The 19,075-nt window shown below is 35.0% G+C and overlaps 1 long non-coding RNA gene across 1 annotated transcript; it reads left to right on the top strand.

Annotated features, from left to right (window-relative positions):
* Window positions 1–7,737: 7,737 nt before the first annotated feature.
* Window positions 7,738–17,924, top strand: LOC149895985 (uncharacterized). The gene is made up of 7 exons (XR_016458371.1): window positions 7,738–7,863; window positions 8,406–8,451; window positions 9,178–9,312; window positions 10,519–10,661; window positions 11,795–11,926; window positions 13,916–14,046; window positions 17,511–17,924. It is a non-coding gene; the product is annotated as an uncharacterized LOC149895985 (long non-coding RNA).
* Window positions 17,925–19,075: the final 1,151 nt, after the last annotated feature.

The raw sequence follows: 19,075 nt of genomic DNA, 5'->3' as shown, positions 1-19,075 counted from the left end.
ATTAATCGATCGATTGATTGATTGATTGATCGAATGATTGATCGATTGATTGATTGATTGAATGATCGATTGATTGATAGAATTGATTGAATGATTGATCGATTGATCGATATATCGATTGATCGATATATCGATTGATCGATTGATCAATTATTGATTGATCGATTATTGAATGATTGATCGATTGATCGATCGATATATCGATTGATCGATTGATTGATTGAATGATCGATTGATTGTTCGATTGATCAATTATTGATTGATCGATTATTGATTGATTGATCGATTGATCGATTATTGATTGATTGATCGATTATTGATTGATTAATCGATTGATCGATTATTGATTGATTGATCGATTATTGATTGATTAATCGATTAATCGATCGATATATCGATTGATCGATTATTGATTGATCGATTATTGATTGATCTATTATTGATTGATTGATAGAATTGATTGATTGATTGAATGATCGATTGATCGATTGATTGTTCGATTGATCAATTATTGATTGATCGATTATTGATTGATTGATCGATTGATCGATTATTGATTGATTGATCGATTATTGATTGATTGATCGATTGATCGATTATTGATTGATTGATCGATTATTGATTGATTAATCGATTGATCGATCGATATATCGATTGATCGATTATTGATTGATCGATTATTGATTGATCGATTATTGATTGATAGAATTGATTGAATGGTTGATCGATTGATTGATTGAATGATCGATTGATCGATTGAACGATGTATCGATTGATCAATTATTGATTGATCGATTATTGATTGATTGATCGATTATTGATTGATTGATCGATTGATCGATCGATATATCGATAGATCGATTGATTGATTGATCGATTGATCGATCGATATATCGATAGATCGATTGATTGATTGATTGATTGATTGAATGATCGATTGATCGATTGATTGATTAAATGATCGATTGATCGATCGATATATCGATTGATCAATTATTGATTGATCGAGTATTGATTGATTGATTGATTGATCGATCGATCGATTGATTGATTGAATGATCGATTGATTGATCGATTGATTGATTGAATGATCGATTGATCGATTGATCAATTATTGATTGATTGATCGAATGATTGATCGATTGATCGATCGATCAATCATTCAATAAATAAGTCAACTTTGGATCGTCATTACAGCAGCAGCGTTTCAAATGAATTATATAAAAAATAAGGAAAAAAAGTTTCCTCAAAAGACCATAATTATAATACAGTAGCACCTCTATAAGTCGAATATCAAGGGAGACGCCAAAAAATTCGAGTTATAGAGTTTTCAACTTATGGAGGATTTCGACTTAGGCGGATTTTGATTCGACATAAAGAGTTTGAGGTTTATTCTTATAAATTTTGAGTAAGAGAGGTAAAATAAATTAAAATTCAACTTGCAGAGGTCACAAACATGTTTTTATTTATTATAAATCAACATTATTTCAAATCATTTTAAAATAAAAAATATGGCATAAAAAGTCAGTATTTTTTTGCTTTAGATAATTTGGTTGTTCTCTAGCATTTTATAATCTATAAAGAGCAGAAAATTCTTATTTTTCATAGATACTGGTTTTTTTTAAAACTTTCGTAAGGTATCCAATGCGGTTCTTGCCTTTTTGATGGAAACCCATGGAGCGCATGTACTATTCACGTCTTCTTTGTCATCTTAATCATTAGTATCGGTTTTCTGAGCTACTGAATCGATAATTTCGTCATCAGATTCAGATTCAGAGTTAACGCAAACACGTGTTTCGTGAGTCATAAATTAATTATCGTATACTCCTAAAATGTTTTCTAAGAAACAATAGTGTACTTGCACTGTCGGCAAATTCTTAAAGTCGGTAACTTATTTTTCTTCGAACAATAGAAGTAATAAATTCCAAATCATCAAGTTATAAAAGTTGTAAAATAAAACGTTGCTATGTTCGAGATACAGAGGTCAAATTTGATTTTTCGAGTTATAGAGTGAAAATATGTACCAAAATGGCTTGGAAGGACTCGGTGATTATTTCGACTAACAGAGGGTCAAAATTTCAAGTACTAGAGGTTTTCGGGTTTGAAGGGAAGGGAACAAGACATTTTTTCGAGATTTGGAGGTTTTTGACTTATCGAGGTTCGACTTAACGAGGTGCTACTGTACAAAATTGGTCAGAAGTAACTTTTTGTAAAATGTATAAAAAAAATCTAGGAAAAATTTTCTCGTTTCTTATTAAGTACTTCTTTAAGTTTCAATTTAGGGCAAAAACATATATAATTGTGGGAAAAAATTTCAAACCTATCATAGTTTGATTTCTTTATGTTTCAAAGGGCCCCTAATTCTTGTGTGCCCAAGGGCCCCGGCAGTGTCTAAAACGGCCCTGCCGAGCAAGACGATGACAATGAAGAGATATCTGAAGTTCCCGTGATTTTTACTTGGGAAAAGATGGACAGACAAGGCTCAAAACTAAGCCAAACATAGATAAATATGTGCTTTGATATGTTTATTATTATTACTTAGAAGTTTATTTTGTTTTGAAAAAGAAGTTCTGTTTTTAATTTAGTTTTCCCTAGTACTTAAGAAAAACATCTCAAATTCGAGGACTGATTTGTGATAGACTATAAGTCAGTAAAATAATTAAAAAACTAAGTAGATACATATGATCAATACTATTTTGTTTCAGTACATCCTAAACTTTAAAAAAAATGTTATAGTTGTCGGTTTTCTTAATAAATATATATAGTGTAGGGGTAAACACTATCGGTCTGTGTCACCGTGAGCGAGTATAGGTGTTACAAAAATTGGCGCGAGTATAGGAAGGTTAACAATCTAGCTCAGTATAAAGTAATCAGCAGCTCGTGTAGTCGTTTATCTCGTCAAATACATCCCTATTTTCAAAAAAACGTAAACATTACGACATAGTTCCCCCTCAAGTTTCAACATATCCGCCCACGATTGTCTCAAGACCGACCCTTGTGTTCAATGCAATTGTATGAGTCTTGAAAGGGCCACTAGCTTGAGATATCTGGGTGTCACAATTGAGTATTTGAATTAAATTTTTTTTTGTGATAAATGGAAAGATAGTAGTTTTATAACAAAACTGTTTTTATTTTTATTTTTTTTGCAATAATTCAAAAGTTATTTCAAAATAAAAATTAGTCTTTGAATCCAGTACCGAAGACACGCCGACAACTCCCGAAGCGTCACCCGAGCGCGTGTGACGTCATAATGTTAGTTTTCACTCATTGCAGTTGATAGAAAATTAAATATAGTTTGAAAAACTAAACAGGATAAAAAGATAAATTCATGAAATTATTGTATTGTTACCGGGTTTTTATAAGTATACAAAATTTAAATTAAATCCGTCGGTTTATAGTGGGTCTAAATCGAATCGAAAGGAGAATTGGTTACATACAAACATATGTTTTAAGCTGATCCTGGCGATCCTTATCAGGATAAATTTATGATATTATTGTATTGTCATCGGACCTTGATAAGTGTTCAAAATTTGAACAAAATCCGTCGGTTTTAAGTGGGTCAAAATCGAGTCGAAACTTCGAAAGGAGTCGGTTACATACAAACATACAGGTGAAGCTAATAAAAGCGTGTTAATAATAAATACAGTGTTATGATCTATTTAATTTTGTTGTCATTATTAAATTACATATTAATTATATTAATTGTTAATTATATTATTTAAATTTATATTAAAAATGGCGAACCTCAAAAGTTATCGTTTTGTACCATTATGTACGAATACTACAAAGGCAACTCCTAACAAAAATCGGTGATCATAAATATATCAACATCAAGAATATTATTCGTAACTAACTAACTAATTCGGAACCAACTAACAAATCGTATGTAAACGCTATGTACTGCAGTTAATAATAGCCATAACATTATGACGTCACAACTGTGGTGACCAGTCATGGCGCGTTTTTAGTCACGTGATTCTAACTTAAATTTCATCAATTTTTAATTGCTTATAATTAACGGAAAAAATTTTTTTTGTAAGTTATTTGCATTAAATATCAATATTATTAATAATAAAGTTTCAAAATACTTAAAAAAAATCAATATTTTTTTTTTATTCAAATACTCAATTGACCAAACGTTCTCGTGGAAGCAACAGATTGATACTGTATGCTCTAAAATCAGAAAACTAGCATATGTGTTTAAACGCCTCAGAGGAGTCCTAGATTTGTGTTACTTAAAAAATGTTTACTATGCATTGATTCAGTCGGTTATCTCTTATTGCATAACATCCTGGGGAGGTTGTGTCAAATCGTTGATGATACGACTGGAACGAGCCCAACGGGCTATCCTCAAAGCTCTCGTTAACAAACCTCTCCGCTATCCAACCACCGAATTATATGCCCTTTGCCAAGTTCTTACCGTAAGACAATTATTTATTCTCAAAGTTGTTTTGAGGAAGCACTCAGATACCGTGTATGACTCAGACTTCATAAATTCTAGGCGCAGAAACGACAGGGTTTGTGTTATTAAATTTCGAAGAACAGCAGTAGCTAGTCGCCACTATCCTTTCATTAGTTCTTGTACCTAGATACAATAAAATTAATCAGGTCCTAAATATTTACCCACTTTTTCACCATATGCTAAAGACAATACTTCTTAAATGGCTTTTATCCCTCTCCTATGAAAAAACTGAAGAAATTATTAAAACCACCATCTAAACTTCTACATTCCTCACACACCTCTACACAACTTACATAATCTCGCTCTCACATATACACACATACATACAATCTCACACTCTCACATATACATATACACACCTGCACATTTATGTCTTTTTAAATTTGTGTAATCGTCTTACTTACTTTTTTTGTTTTCTTGTGTTTTTCTTTTGGAATTATTAGGTACTGTAAAAATGTTAGTCACTGGAACTTCTAATGTATGGAGGCGGGCATTGGCATCTGTGCCACAGCTTTTTTAAGCTTTTATAGGTGCCATCGTTCATAAAGTTTTTTGTATCTGTGTTTTTATTGTTCCAAATAAAGAATTTTGAATTTTGAATTGAATTGAATAGTTGAATCCGATGAAGATGAAAGTGAAGAAGAAGCGGATATGGATATTTTATGTGTTATTTTGTCGTTAAAAGAGTCCAGTCACGGTAGCTTGTTACCTCACACCATACGTGAAAAATACGGAGAATTTTAATGAAATTTGCGGCGATGGAGGGGCACGCAGCGTGCTCCAAACCTAGCAATTAGCATAGCTCGACACAGCGCAGCATGGCAGAGCTCCATAAAAACATAGCACAGTTCGGCACAGCGCGGCTCAGCACGGCGGGTAGCGCGCCTCGCTCGAGACTGCTGCGTTTTTAAACAGAGCGTAGCCTCACACAGCGCAGCACAGCATGGTTTGTTTGTATCCTCCTTAAAATATTAAACGAGCGAGTTGACCAATCAAAAAAACGTAAACATTACGACATAGTTGAATCCGATGAAGATGAAAGTGAAGAAGAAGCGGATATGGATATTTTATGTGTTATTTTGTCGTTAAAAGAGTCCAGTAACGGTAGCTTGTTACCTCACACCATACGTGAAAAATACGGAGAATTTTCTAAAGAGTATTGCCACTGAAGACGATTTTTTTTTTATATTTGCGAATGACTAAAAACTGTGACAAAAAATCATTTTAATTATTATTAACTAGCGACCCGCCCCGGCTTCGCACGGGTGCAATGCTGATACTAAATACACTACAGAAAAACTGTGAACGTTGTACAATATAAAAACATAGCGGCCCGCTCCGGCTTCGCACGGGTATAAAATATATAGCCGGGCGGCCGGCCGGTACCGCCGCAAACGCTACGTCCCGCAATTTTTAAATCTGTAATATCTTCGAAAATATTCACTTAAATCATACGGTGTAAAGGGCCATATAGATCTATATTAAATGAACAATGTATTCAAGGTATTTAATTGGTTAAGGATTAATGCTGTATTGGTTAAAATCGCTTCGAAAATTAGCCATTATTTGTCGTAAAAAGTAAATGACAAAAATAAGTTATTGTGGGTTATCCATAAGAGATAGATATATACCATCGCGGACTTTTCTGTAGACCTTTTCAATGTTTACAGTACTTAGTACATTATTTTGATAAAACTCGTAGGGTTCAGCCTGCGTTTGCAATGTAAGCGGAAAAAATGTAATTATTTACGACATCACATTAGAAACCTCAAAAATAACAGTACTTCTCCACTATTTAATGGATTTTATTATACATATAAACTTTCCTCTTGAATCACTCTATCTATTAAAAAAATCGCATCAAAATCCGTTGCGTAGTTTCAAAGATTTAAGCGTACAAAGGGACATAGGGACAGAGAAAGCGACTTTGTTTTCTACTAGGTATGTAGTGATGGTCAACTGACAGCTGGAAGGCCAACCGTCGGACAATCTGTAGCAATGTTGGAATGGTTGCCATGTCGGTTCCAATATGGTTGGCACATGGTTGGCACCAACCAAATCGGAGCGTCTGTAGATGCTTTAAGATGATTTCTGTGACACATCGATTTTTGACACGTGTAGAGATGTCGGTTACTGAAATCGTATCAATTGTTTCCGATAATCGATAATATTCTATATGGAAATGAAATCGATTTGAATAAAGTACCAAAATTAGTTTTTTCGGCATTTCGCCAACAATTAACTAAGGAATCTTAGCAAACAACATCAACAAAAAGTCAACAATAACAATTAGTAACAATAACAGAATACCACGTAAAGTATCAATATAAAAATGCAACTTGTATACAAGGCTGACGCACTCGTACAGACGATTGACTCGATTGACAAACGATCACAAGATGGGCGCCGATTATATGATTTTCCAACTCTACGATTTTTCAACGATCCATTTCATGTACACGAATTGCGTAGACCGTATTATATTTTTGTGTTATTTTATTTTATTTTTCATTATATTAAACTAAACAATACTGTTTTTGATTTATAAGCTTAAGATGTTTTATTTTTATATTTTTGGTAATAATGCCGCCATAAAATAAAAATATTATGCACTAAAATTATTTTGACTTTTTAAACATAAAATTCGTAATTCGGAACACGATGAAGTGTCACAGGAATCATCATAGTTTGCTCTGAGATCATAGGTGAAAAGGACTATAATTTATGAGATGGGGAGATCGGCCAATACATTACATATATATCAATTTTTTTATCTAAATATTCGAGTCGTAGTAGGTTATAAAATGAAATTAAATGAAAAAAGATACATAATTTCCCCCCACAGATTTCCCCACATTTAACCCTGCCAAAATTATTACGCGCTCATACAGCGCTGCACCTGCGGGACTTCTTTCTTGAAATGGACTTTAAACGTGTCTACGCCTGTAAATGTCAGTGATAGTTTTTTTTACAACTTTTTTTAGAAAGCTAAGGCGCATTTTTATTCCTCCGTATGTATGACGTCATCATCACATTTATCGTTTTTATTTAATTTCTCTTATAATATGCGATTAAAAAATTAAATATTATTTTTCTGTAATCGCAAGAGCAAAATAAAGAAATTAGAAACGGTTTTTTTCTTTCATGGCCTTATAAAAAATGAAATGTTGTCAATTGGTATCAGTGCAGTGTTACAAGAATAAAATTAAAAATGGGACTTTTCGATTACGTATGCGGCAACACTGAACACATTTCGATTTTCGAATTTCGCCCTTCCTTGTAAAGTTGTAGTGCAGAGTACGATTATCAGTGACTATCTGGAATTTTGCTTTTTTTATCAGGTTTCTCATAATTATTCAGCATCAGTCAACTAGCCATCTATCCTGAGATTTTAATCCCAAGTAAGTATTATTAAATTTTCGATAAAGACATGTCTAAAATACTTTATAGATTTGCTTCTTAATTCACACCGAATACATAGTTACAGTATTTTTCTATTTACGTATTAAAATATAACTTAAGTAATGCAAAGTGCTTGTTATATTTCAGTCAATACAATTAAAATATCGAATGTGTAATTTGGGTGGGTAATTTGTTTCGTTGAAGGCTTTATTTTTATCTACCGCCATAGTAAATAATCAACTTGAGAAGTAATTATAAAGACGAATTTGCTTTTTTTAATCTATTTTATATTCATTAGGTATTAGATCAGTGGAACACGATAATGTTAGTTAAGTCTTCAAAGGAGAATATCGTATTCAAAAGTTATATATTTTTGTCTAAATGCTCATTTCACTCAATTTTTTTTGTATACACGTGGTATTCAAGACCTGCTTACAGTATTCGGAATAGGCTGTACGGTTCAAGATTATTAGAATTAGCATTAACTCAGTTCACACAACAGACTATAAAAGGCTTTAATGTTCACTGTTTCATATTTCAGATGTTCACAACTGTTTCTCAGCAAACCACAACACATTCAAGACAAGGTAACAATTTATTACTTACCTAGTGTATCTCTTATCTATACTAATACTAGCAAACCGGGCGAACTCCGTTTCGCCACCAGAGACACCTTTTCTTTGCTATAAACCTCACGGAGCCCGAGACCTTTCCAACGAATGCAAAACTGTGTAAATCGGTTTGTGCGTTCTGGAGTTATAGCGTCAGGAAGGAAAACCCGACTTATTTATATGTAGTAGATTTTCTTTGTTGTAATGGAAACTGCTATACTTTATTTAATGAGAAAGACTTTTCGTTGACAATATGAATTGCTTCGCATGTTTCGGTTGAAAGCAAATTTCCATATGCTCAGTGCAGTGATCTTATAATAGGTGTAGATAGGTTACAAACACAACATTCAATCTTCAAAAATGGCACACTAACGCACACACGATTAGACGTCAAAGCGAGATGGCATGATTCAACTATCATGAGGGAAAAGACACAACTGAATAAGTGGCTAAATAGCCACATTTTGTGCACCCCTGGAGCGATTATTTACACCTTTTACATTGGCCCAATAGCTTCAAGAATAGTATACTTGCCATCAAATCTCCTCAATGAATAAAAACGTTGCTTTAAGAATAGCATGCCAATGAATACAATGATATAAAAAATATACTTGCATACTAATTCGTTGACCAATTCTCCAAGGTCCAGTAGAAAGGCATTATAAAATTCATAGTCTAAACTCTAAACATTTTATGTTCCAGAACTAAAAAGCGACCTTGCATCCGCTTACAAAGAGTCGGAACTCATTCGGCAAAGAAGCAGGTCGTTGGAGGAAGAACTATCAGCTGCTAGGAGCTGTTCTGCAGATTAAGCTGACCAGTTGAATAGGCGGAATGGTATTGTATTTCTCTTTTATGTTACTCAAACTCAAAGGCAGATTCTAACTCAAAAATTATGTTATGACCACAATAATCTGTCTTACCTCAAAACCTTTAGACAGGGTTTAACTTCAATCTGGTTTTGTCGTATTTCACATAGACAACTATTAAAGTGACAGATCCCTGGTTTAAAGTTAGACTGTGTATAAACCGTTTTGTGGTAAGACCAAATAAGTCTACTCGTATCGTGTTGGCGCGACAAAAATATTGTGGTAGTTAAATTAATTATAATATGTAAATAATGGTTAGGGTTTATATCTAACCATTATTTACATGGTATAACCGCCTCCTGGTACAGTGGTTGACGCGTGAGCGTAGCACCGAGGGGTCCTGGGTTCGATTCCCGGTGGAGACAAAGAAAAAAAAATGTCTCGGTCTGACAGGACACAGAAGGCTGATCACCTACTTGTCCTTAAAGAAAGTCGATCAGTGAAACAGATGTATAATGCATCTGCCCCTTACCCCACTCGGGGACATGGGACTTCACTACACTAAATAATAGTTAAGATGTTAAGGTATTTATTTTTTAGAACGTGAAGTGGGATATTTTATTTGAATGTTTAGTTAACTAGTTAAGTATACTTCCAATTATTTATTATTTATTTATTTATATTTTATTTATTTATTTAGACATACCAACAGAGTACACATAAAAATTATAACAATTAGATCTAAACAACTAACGAATATTAATGTGATGTATACACCAATTACAGGTATGCACAAGAAAACTTATACATATAATTACGTTACTGTTATTTTAAGTGCTTAAATAAATTTAATTACAAAAATAAAAATAATTAAATCGTTAAACATTTTTTTTTACTGAATTTTTGTACCAAACAAGAATTTAGTAATTTTTTTATGATTTATGAATTTCCTGTTATAAGAAGGTAGAACTGAAGTTTTAGTGTACTGTTTGGACACTCCATATTCTTGAAAAAAGGTTCAATCTTCGAGCTAAATAAAATTTACTCATAGCAGAATTGACATTAGAAACAATGCATGAAAAAAGAGCGTGTGTACAACACACGTGTCAGAAGCGAAACTTCTAAAATCATTTCCTTACTTCATGACGTGACAGTATTGCCATGACGTGACCTTGAAATTTTACTTCAAAATTCTTAAAAATCCTTTATAAAATAAATGTTATTTAACTTTCAGACGAAGCAATTAGACAAATTCGTGCAGAATTAGAAGATTCGCACAATCGATGCGCGGAACTTGAGTCCAAAGTCCAATTGCTAGAGCGAGACAAGGAGAGGTTAGAGCAGGAGAGACTTATACAGGAACAGAAGGCGCAAGAGGTGAGGTTTTGTAATGAAATAAAGAAATAAATTTATAAACAAATAAAAAATAACACACAGTAGCAGTTGCCAGTACTAAGTATTTATAAAGTACTAGCGGTCCGCCCCGGCTTCGCCCGTGGTACATGTTTACGTTTTCTCTACATAAGAACCATCCTCGTACTTCAAGGAATATAATAAAAAAAGAATTATCGAAATCGGTTCAGCCGTTCTCGAGTTATGCGCTTACCAACACATTTTGCGATTCATTTTTATATATAAGAAGATTATAAAGTTGAATAGTTTGTTTTATGGTTGAAAATGCTAATCCATGAACTATGGGTCCAATTTGAAAAAATCCTTTCAGTTTCTATGATTATTATATTATACTAGCTTTCCGCCCCGGCTTCGCCCGTGGTACCTACATGTTTAAACCATCCTATCTCTCAAGTTGGATTGAACTGCACATGGTGTGCGAATTTTACTATAATCGGTTTAGGTTTAGGAGTCCATTGAGGACAAACATTGTGACACGAGATTTATATATTTTAAGATAGTAGTTTGTCTATATTATCAAACTAGACCAATAGGAGCTGAGTAATTTGAGTATCAATCTCAAATAATATATTATGTAATAGTTAAGATGTGTCTTGTATTACTAGCTATCCACCTGCGACTTCGCCTGCTTTGCCTAAAATAATGCACAAACCTTCCTCGAGAATCATTTTATATTTTATCATTATTAAAAATTACCACATCAAAAAGTTGAGCAGTTTTAAAGTTTTAAGCATACATTGGGACATATAGACAGAGAAAGCGACTTTTGTTTTATACTATGTAGTGATTAATAACTTTTTATTATTGTAATAAAGCTAAGGAGTCTGTTTGTCAGGAACTACTGGTCCGATTTGAAAAATTATTTTGGTGTTAGATAGGCCATTTATCGAGGAAGGCTATAGGATATATTATATCATCACAATGAGACCAACAGGAGCAGAGCACTGCGGGTAAAACAGCGGGGCACAGCTAGTGTATAATAAAACTAAACATAATTGGAATATTATATTTTAAAACTTTTGAATTGAAAAATACTTATTGGAATCTGATAAGCATAGTGTGATTAATAATTAATATATGTTTGTTTTTTTTTACAGCAGTATAAGGAACTGATGGAATAAATTATTTAATGACCAAGAAATCATGTGAATCTTAGAATTAATGGCAAATGAAACTTCACACAATCTTTGATGATAGAACAATGAACAGCTTTCCATTGAAGCAAACAGGTATGTACACATATTTATTTACTAGCTGTGCCCTGCGGTTTTACCCGCATTGCTCCGCTCCTAATGGTCTTAGCGTGATGATATATAGCCTATAGCCTCCCTTGATAAATGGGTTATTAAACACTGATATAATTTTTCAAATTGGACCAGATGCTCCTGAGATTAGTGCTGTCAAACAAACAAACTCTTCGGTTATATAATACTAGCGGTCCGCCCCGGCTTCGCCCGTGGTACATATTTCGCAATAAAAAGTGGCCTATGTCCTTTCTCGGGTATCAAAATATCTCTATACCAAATTTCATGCAAATTGGTTCAGTAGTTAAGGCGTGATTGAGTAACAGACAGACAGACAGAGTTACTTTCGCATTTATAATACATATTAGTATGGATTAGTATAGATATGTCAATTTAATACAACAATTTTGTAAATTTGTACATAAAAATGAAACTCAAAAAGAGTATAAGTATGTCATGGTATGTTATTGCAAATTGTCTCGAGTGCTTGTGATCAAATGTTTTCTATTTAAAAATTTCTCATGTAGCATTCAAATGAAAATTTGATAAATAGAAAACTGAACACTTATATATAGTGGAACACAAGATTTGATGTCATTTCTTGGAAATTTTTTATTTTGAAATTGTTTTTCTGTAGAAAGTAGGTGAAGAAGGATAAATGGACTATATAACAGTGAAATATTAATAACCGCTTTATAATATTAGTTATTTAGTGTATTAGTTTGATAAAAATGCGTTTTTGCTGTTACTGAGTTAAAGGAATCGGTTCTTAATCAGGTAGGTATGCAATTTGCGCTATTGGACACTAGATGGCGCTGTTTCAAGTTGTTGAAAACAAAAATCACTTGAACTAACTAAACTCGGTGACTTCAGTTATAAAATTTAAAAGTGATAAAGATTTGAATTATTTACGAATTTGAAAAGAATTTTTATATATTGCACGCCTCATAAGCGAAGCGTTGAGGTGGGTACTACTGTCACTTCGCGCAAAACATCTGATTTTTCAAACTTAAAATGTCTTTATGTATCATACATTGCACTTGTAAGGTAATACATACACACACATATTAAGAAAAAACACTATTTTTAACGTTCATGATATTTTTGATGTCATTTTTGTTATTTAAACTAGTTAAAAAACAGTTTAAAAAAGTTCTGTCTTGGACGTCCGTGTGTCTGTATGTGCGGATCCTTTTTCTTGTTAACACGATAGCGACCGAAATACTTTACTAATCGAGTCTTTTTTTTCTCTTACGCTTGAGTATGCTCAGGAATAGAACCCTTTCATTTTTCAGGGTCTGATTCGATGTGGTTTAATTGTTATTAAATAAACAAAAATAATAATTAATAAATATTTATTAAAAATAATTATGAGGCGTGCACTTTTGGATTTTCCAAATTATTTCAAAATATTTCTTCATAAAATCTACAAAAAATATATTTCATATATTTTTGCCTGTCTGTTGTCTTGTCTTGTAGTTTTTACGCAAGCGCTATTGGACGGATTTTGATGAAACTTTCATAGAGGGAATTTGAATAATAAATTTTGAAAGATTTAGTTTGGATTTGATAAACAAATTTTAAATAATATAATCTACGCAAGCATGAACTCTGTCATGGGCACAGTTAGTCTGGTATAGAGGTATATGTACATAATATTTCATGATAATGCTGTTTTTATAATATTAACACTTCATTACAGCAAGTTAATACTATTTACTAAAGGAATTCTCTGTATATTAACTACTAGCTTTGCACCGCGGTTTTACCCGCATTGCTCTTCTCCTGTCGCTCTTAGCCTATAGCCTTCCGCGATAAATAGACTATCTAACACCGAAATAATTTTTCAAGTCGGACCAGTTGTTCCCGAGATTAGCGCGTTCAAACAAACATACAAATAAACAAATTCTTCAGCTTATTTTAGTATAGATAAGTATAGATATAATGTTAAAGCAATTTCCTTTATATTTTCAGAAAACAATGGATATTTGGAATGGACATATTGTAACAGTCAACTGTGGGCTTCTCAAACACCAATTTGTAAAAGAACAGCCGAGTAATTTGCAAGTGATTTCAAGATTCAAATACAACCGGAAACATTTGCGGTAATTAACAGATTTAATGAGATAAATAGTTATAAAATTAAAGTAAATTATAATATCCTCCTACTATATCTTACTATCTATATATAAAATAAATAAATAAATAAATAAATATTATAGGACATTATTACACAAATCGACCTAGTCCCACAGTAAGCTCAATTAAGGCTTGTGTTGTGGGTACTAGGCGACGATAAATATAATATTTAATAAATACATATATAGATAATAACACCCAGACCCAAGAACAAATAATTGAGCTCATCACACAAATATTTGCCCTGACCGGGGATCGAACCCGGGACCGTCGGCTCAGTAGGCAGTTACCTTACCACTGCGCCAACCGCGTCGTCATATATAATAATATAATTCATTTATTTATTGTAACATCCCTGGTCCACTTGTTAGTAACAATATTCTTATCTTAGGTTAGTAACAATACATAAATTTTATTTTAGTTAATATGTCAGTACTTATTATGAATTATATTAATTTTCATTAGATACAATATTTTATTCATATAAAACTCAAAGGTGACTGATATAGTGATCTATCAACGCACAGCCCAAACCACTGCACATATCGGGCTGAAATTTGGCATACAGGTAGATGTCATAACGTAGGCGTCCCCTAAGAAAGGATTTTAGAAAATTCATCCCCAAAGGGGATCAAATAGGGGATGAAAGTTTGTACCATGAAAATGTATCTTTTCCATGCAGGCGAAGCTGCGGGCAACAGCTAGTAATATAATAAATGCGGAAGTTTGTGAGGAATGCAATAGGAGGTATACAGGGTGTAATCGTTAAGTGTGCACAGGCGATTATTCCGTAACTATTACAGATATCAAAAAACTTTAAACTGATATCGAAAGTACTTAACCTAATGAGTAAAATGGCCATAATAAATTTTTAAAAAGAATACGAGAAATATCTAAAAAATTAATTTTAAACCCTCCCATACATTTAGTATGAGATATGAATATCCCATGTACATGGGTTGATCCAAAAGTAATGATAATCAATATTAAACAAGGTCATTACAGTTAAAATAATTATGTATTTCTCTAGATAGTCTTCTAACTAGATAATATACTTCGATATTTTTTTTCCTTAACTTAGAAAAAAAAAACTTTGACTTCATCTACAAAAACCCCTCAAAATCGGCCATCACTTCGCTGTCGTCTTAAAATTTCTTGTATCGACGGTGTTTCTTGTGCCGAGGTAAGAGATAGAATTAACTAGGAGCTAGATCTTACAAACAGGGTGGGTGATCAAGCATTTTCAATGCCGATTTTTGATTGGCAGCCATCGCAACTGACGCTTTGTGATCTGGTGCGTTGTCTTGGTGAACCAGCATTCAAGACCGAAGTTTGCCATGTCTCTTTTTCTTGCTAACCTACCCGCAATCTTTTAATTTGGTCTGTGTAGTAAGAGCCCTGTGTAGTAGTGGCTACCTTCTTAAAATATTCCACATTTCTTCAGCGTCCCAAAAAACTACGGCTTTAATCTATCCCACTAATTTTCACTTTGAAAATCTTCACCGTCACTTTGGAAGCTCGCATCCAGGCCATTGATTGTTTCTTGGTTTCAGCATAAACATGGTAAACCCAGGTAACGCCCATGGTCACAAATCGTGACAAAAAATTATCCTGATCTCATTAAAAATTTAGAAATTCACCCTCTAAATGTCGAATCGTTGTTTCTTCTTTTCGTCGGGAAACATTCTGGCTCGCACTGTTCACATTACAATTAATGTTAATACTTGGAAACGTGGCCTGTAGATATAATTTTTTTGTGATAACTTAGTGATTACATGAGCAAGCATAAAACATTTATTTTATATTTTTATGTGCACAGGAAATACCCAATTATCATTACTTTTGGATCAACCTATACATTTAATATGAAAGATTTTAGCTTTTTTTTTTGTTTTTTTGGTTTTCTGCTTTAATTACTTCGCAAATTTGGAGGGAAGTTCATTTAGAAACTGTAAATAGACCTCCTCATTGTATTGCACAATAAGGACGTCACTTCGAAAATCTACTATGATTACAAAATGTATGGGAAATAAATTGTATGGGAGCGTTTAATGTAACATTTTTGGTTATTTCTCGTTTTATTTTTAAAAATTTATTATGGCCATTTTACTCATTAGGTTAAGTACTTTCGATATCAGTTTAAAGTTTTTTGATATCTGCAATAGTTACGGAATAATCGCTTGTGCACACTTAACGATTACACCCTGTATATTTGTATTTATGTTTGTTACTCTTTCACACAAATATTAAGCACACATTGAGAGAGTAACTTGGATTAACACATAGGATACGTTTTATCCCGGAAATCCCACGGGAACGGGAACTATGCGGGTTTTTGCATTGAAAACGCGTGCGAAGCCGCGGGCTGAAAGCTAGACTATAATTATATTAAAAAGCTGATGAGATTTGTTGATTGGGCTAAATTGCGTCATGCTTATAGAAGTTGAGAAGCGCAATTTTTTTGGTCAGTTATTGTCCTTTGAAACCTAAATCTGAAATTTCAATTGATAGAAACTTAATTTTTGAAATATTAATTTTTGAAAACAATATATAACGATTATTATAGGAAATTACTCTATTTCGTTTTTGTGACGCATATTTATTGGTAAAATATGTTACATTGTTATCATAATAGTGTTTTCTTTCTTAGATATGTTATTAAGGGTTGTTTTATTACTTTGATCACATAATGTAATGTTATTTTTAATGTTGAATTATAAGTTACTTGAACATACTAACCAAGAGCGTAATTTGATTTTATTTCGTGTACTAGTAAAGTAATGTGTGAAGTATATAATAATCATAGAAATCTAAATAACAAGACACATAGAAGTGCTTTATTGTCATAATTCGTATGAAAACCGCTGTCGCCAAAATCAACACATTCAAACCGAAAGCTAAACAGTACACACAAGTAAACTATGCCTTTTATTGGACAGCTCGATTTTAGTGAAAACTAACTTAACTATTAAATTAAGCTTTTGAATATGTATCCTAACGCACGAATTTACGGTTTATTTTAGAATAACATCCCTAAGTATATGAGACTCTTTGCTCCAATACGAACAAACGTGATAATAAGAATGGTAGACTGTGTCATTCATTGTTATTTCGATTACTATGGTGACACTCGTAATACTTGTAAATATTCTATAATTTTAAGGAAAAACGGCATTATTTCTAAAAAAAAATATTTTCCGATGAAATATTATTCCTTTATAAGTATAATTACAACTTGTGGAAGAATTTCCGCAATGGGAATTGCTGAAACACACCATGTATACACTCATACGTCTCCAGAGCAACTGAACAGTGACGAATGCACTGGTGATGTGCAAATCACCTGAGTGGCGACAAGGTCACGCACGCTTACGACTTCTAGTGTCTTGTTATTTAGATTTCTATGATAATAATATGTTTTTTATTTCAGGTTCACGGGTGTTGCGGACGACATAAGTAAAGCGACACATTCGGTGAAGAGACGAGCGTATTGTGCGCTAACGCTCGCTTGCCCACACCGGTAGTGTTTCTGTTAGGTTGTAATTGTATATGAAGCCTTGTTAATTGTATCGAGTTATGATCTTCTCCCCCCCTCCCCCTCCCCTGCAAACCCTGCGACCTACAGTCGTGCTGCGTTTTGTGGCTGGACAGCTCGTTTGCCGTGAGCATCAGTCGTGTGCAGTCGTACGTCGGAATGTAACTCAAAAAAATAAGGGCTTTCACGCCCCAACAAATGACCCGCCCGTATTGACGGGTGGCGCTACACACCCATTGAAGTGGGCTTCCCGCCCCGAACAATGTTCCCGACGCAGCCTCCTCGCGGCTGCGTGTGCGAAGATCCCAATTGTTGACTAAAACACAGGAAGGCCACGTCCGTCGCCTTTTAGTATATGCCCGCGCGTATACTAACTGAGTTGTGCCCGTGTCTTTCTTGTTTCCTTGTGCGTACTACGCGTCTTTTGTGCAAGTCAGTGTTAGTCGCCCCACTGTGGAGTTCGCCCGTGCTCGTTGAAGCCCAGTTACGTTCCGCAGCACCGACTGCCGTTTGACGGTGAAAGCCGAAAAACGGAGAGGGCGGTGATGCGGCCGTAACTGTTGAGACAGCACTGACGGACGCCCCAGTGCTTCGCCGAAGCACTCGACCATAAAGGCCCTTCTCAGGGCCACACGGAGGACGCAGCAGTATGCACGCGACTCCCGCGCGATCCGCGCGATTATCGCGCCCGCACACTATGGCAGAATACCGCAGGAGAGAAGCCCGGTCGAGCTCTGCTCCCGGGTACCCCTCTCGCCCCCGCTGGAAGCCTTTTGTCCATGATGGGACACCAGCACGAGATGCCCGGACCGAGCTCCGGTCTATCACCAAGGGCCGAATTTCTTCAGGACCTGGTGATGATCGACCGGTTCATCGAATCGGGCCATCTCTCGCGCAAGCTGCGCGGTTGGGTGTCGTCCTACATAGAGGGACGTCGAGGTGACTTGGTGCGGATGTCGCCCGGCAGCCGAACGGAGCCATCGCCGGAGGAGGAGCAGGTCATGATGGACAAGCTCGCCTCCCTGCCGATCCCGCCCGGCAAGCCACGGGTGAGGCGCCGCCGCTTGGAGAACGAGGAGGAGGAGGTTGAGTCGGCACAGGCCAAGCGGTGTGCCAGACTCCCGCCCCCATCTCCACGCGCCATCGCCAAGCGCTACCCGCCGATCATTGTGGAGTAGTTTCCGAATTGTGTGACTCACCTGCGGGAACTCACCAACATCATCGGCCATCAGGTGAGCGCGCGCGCCTATGGTACGGGCGTGCGCTTCACGCCGAAAGACGAAATGGAGCTATCGATAGATACCTGCGCCGCATAGAGGGGGAGGGGGCCGACATAAGTTGGTTCTCGTATTCCCCCGAAGCCGAGCGCAAGCGTATCAAGGTAGCTATCCGCGGGCTGCCTCTAAATACGCAGCCCGATGAGCTGTTTTCCGCGCTGCGCGAACTAGGGTACGACCCGG

This window comes from Colias eurytheme, chromosome 29, assembly GCF_061535395.1.
Source record: "Colias eurytheme isolate Ceu_HAF_F1 chromosome 29, ilColEury1 Martin Lab GWU primary, whole genome shotgun sequence".
Lineage (NCBI taxonomy): Eukaryota > Metazoa > Arthropoda > Insecta > Lepidoptera > Pieridae > Colias > Colias eurytheme.
This window is presented reverse-complemented; position numbering and strand designations above follow the sequence as displayed.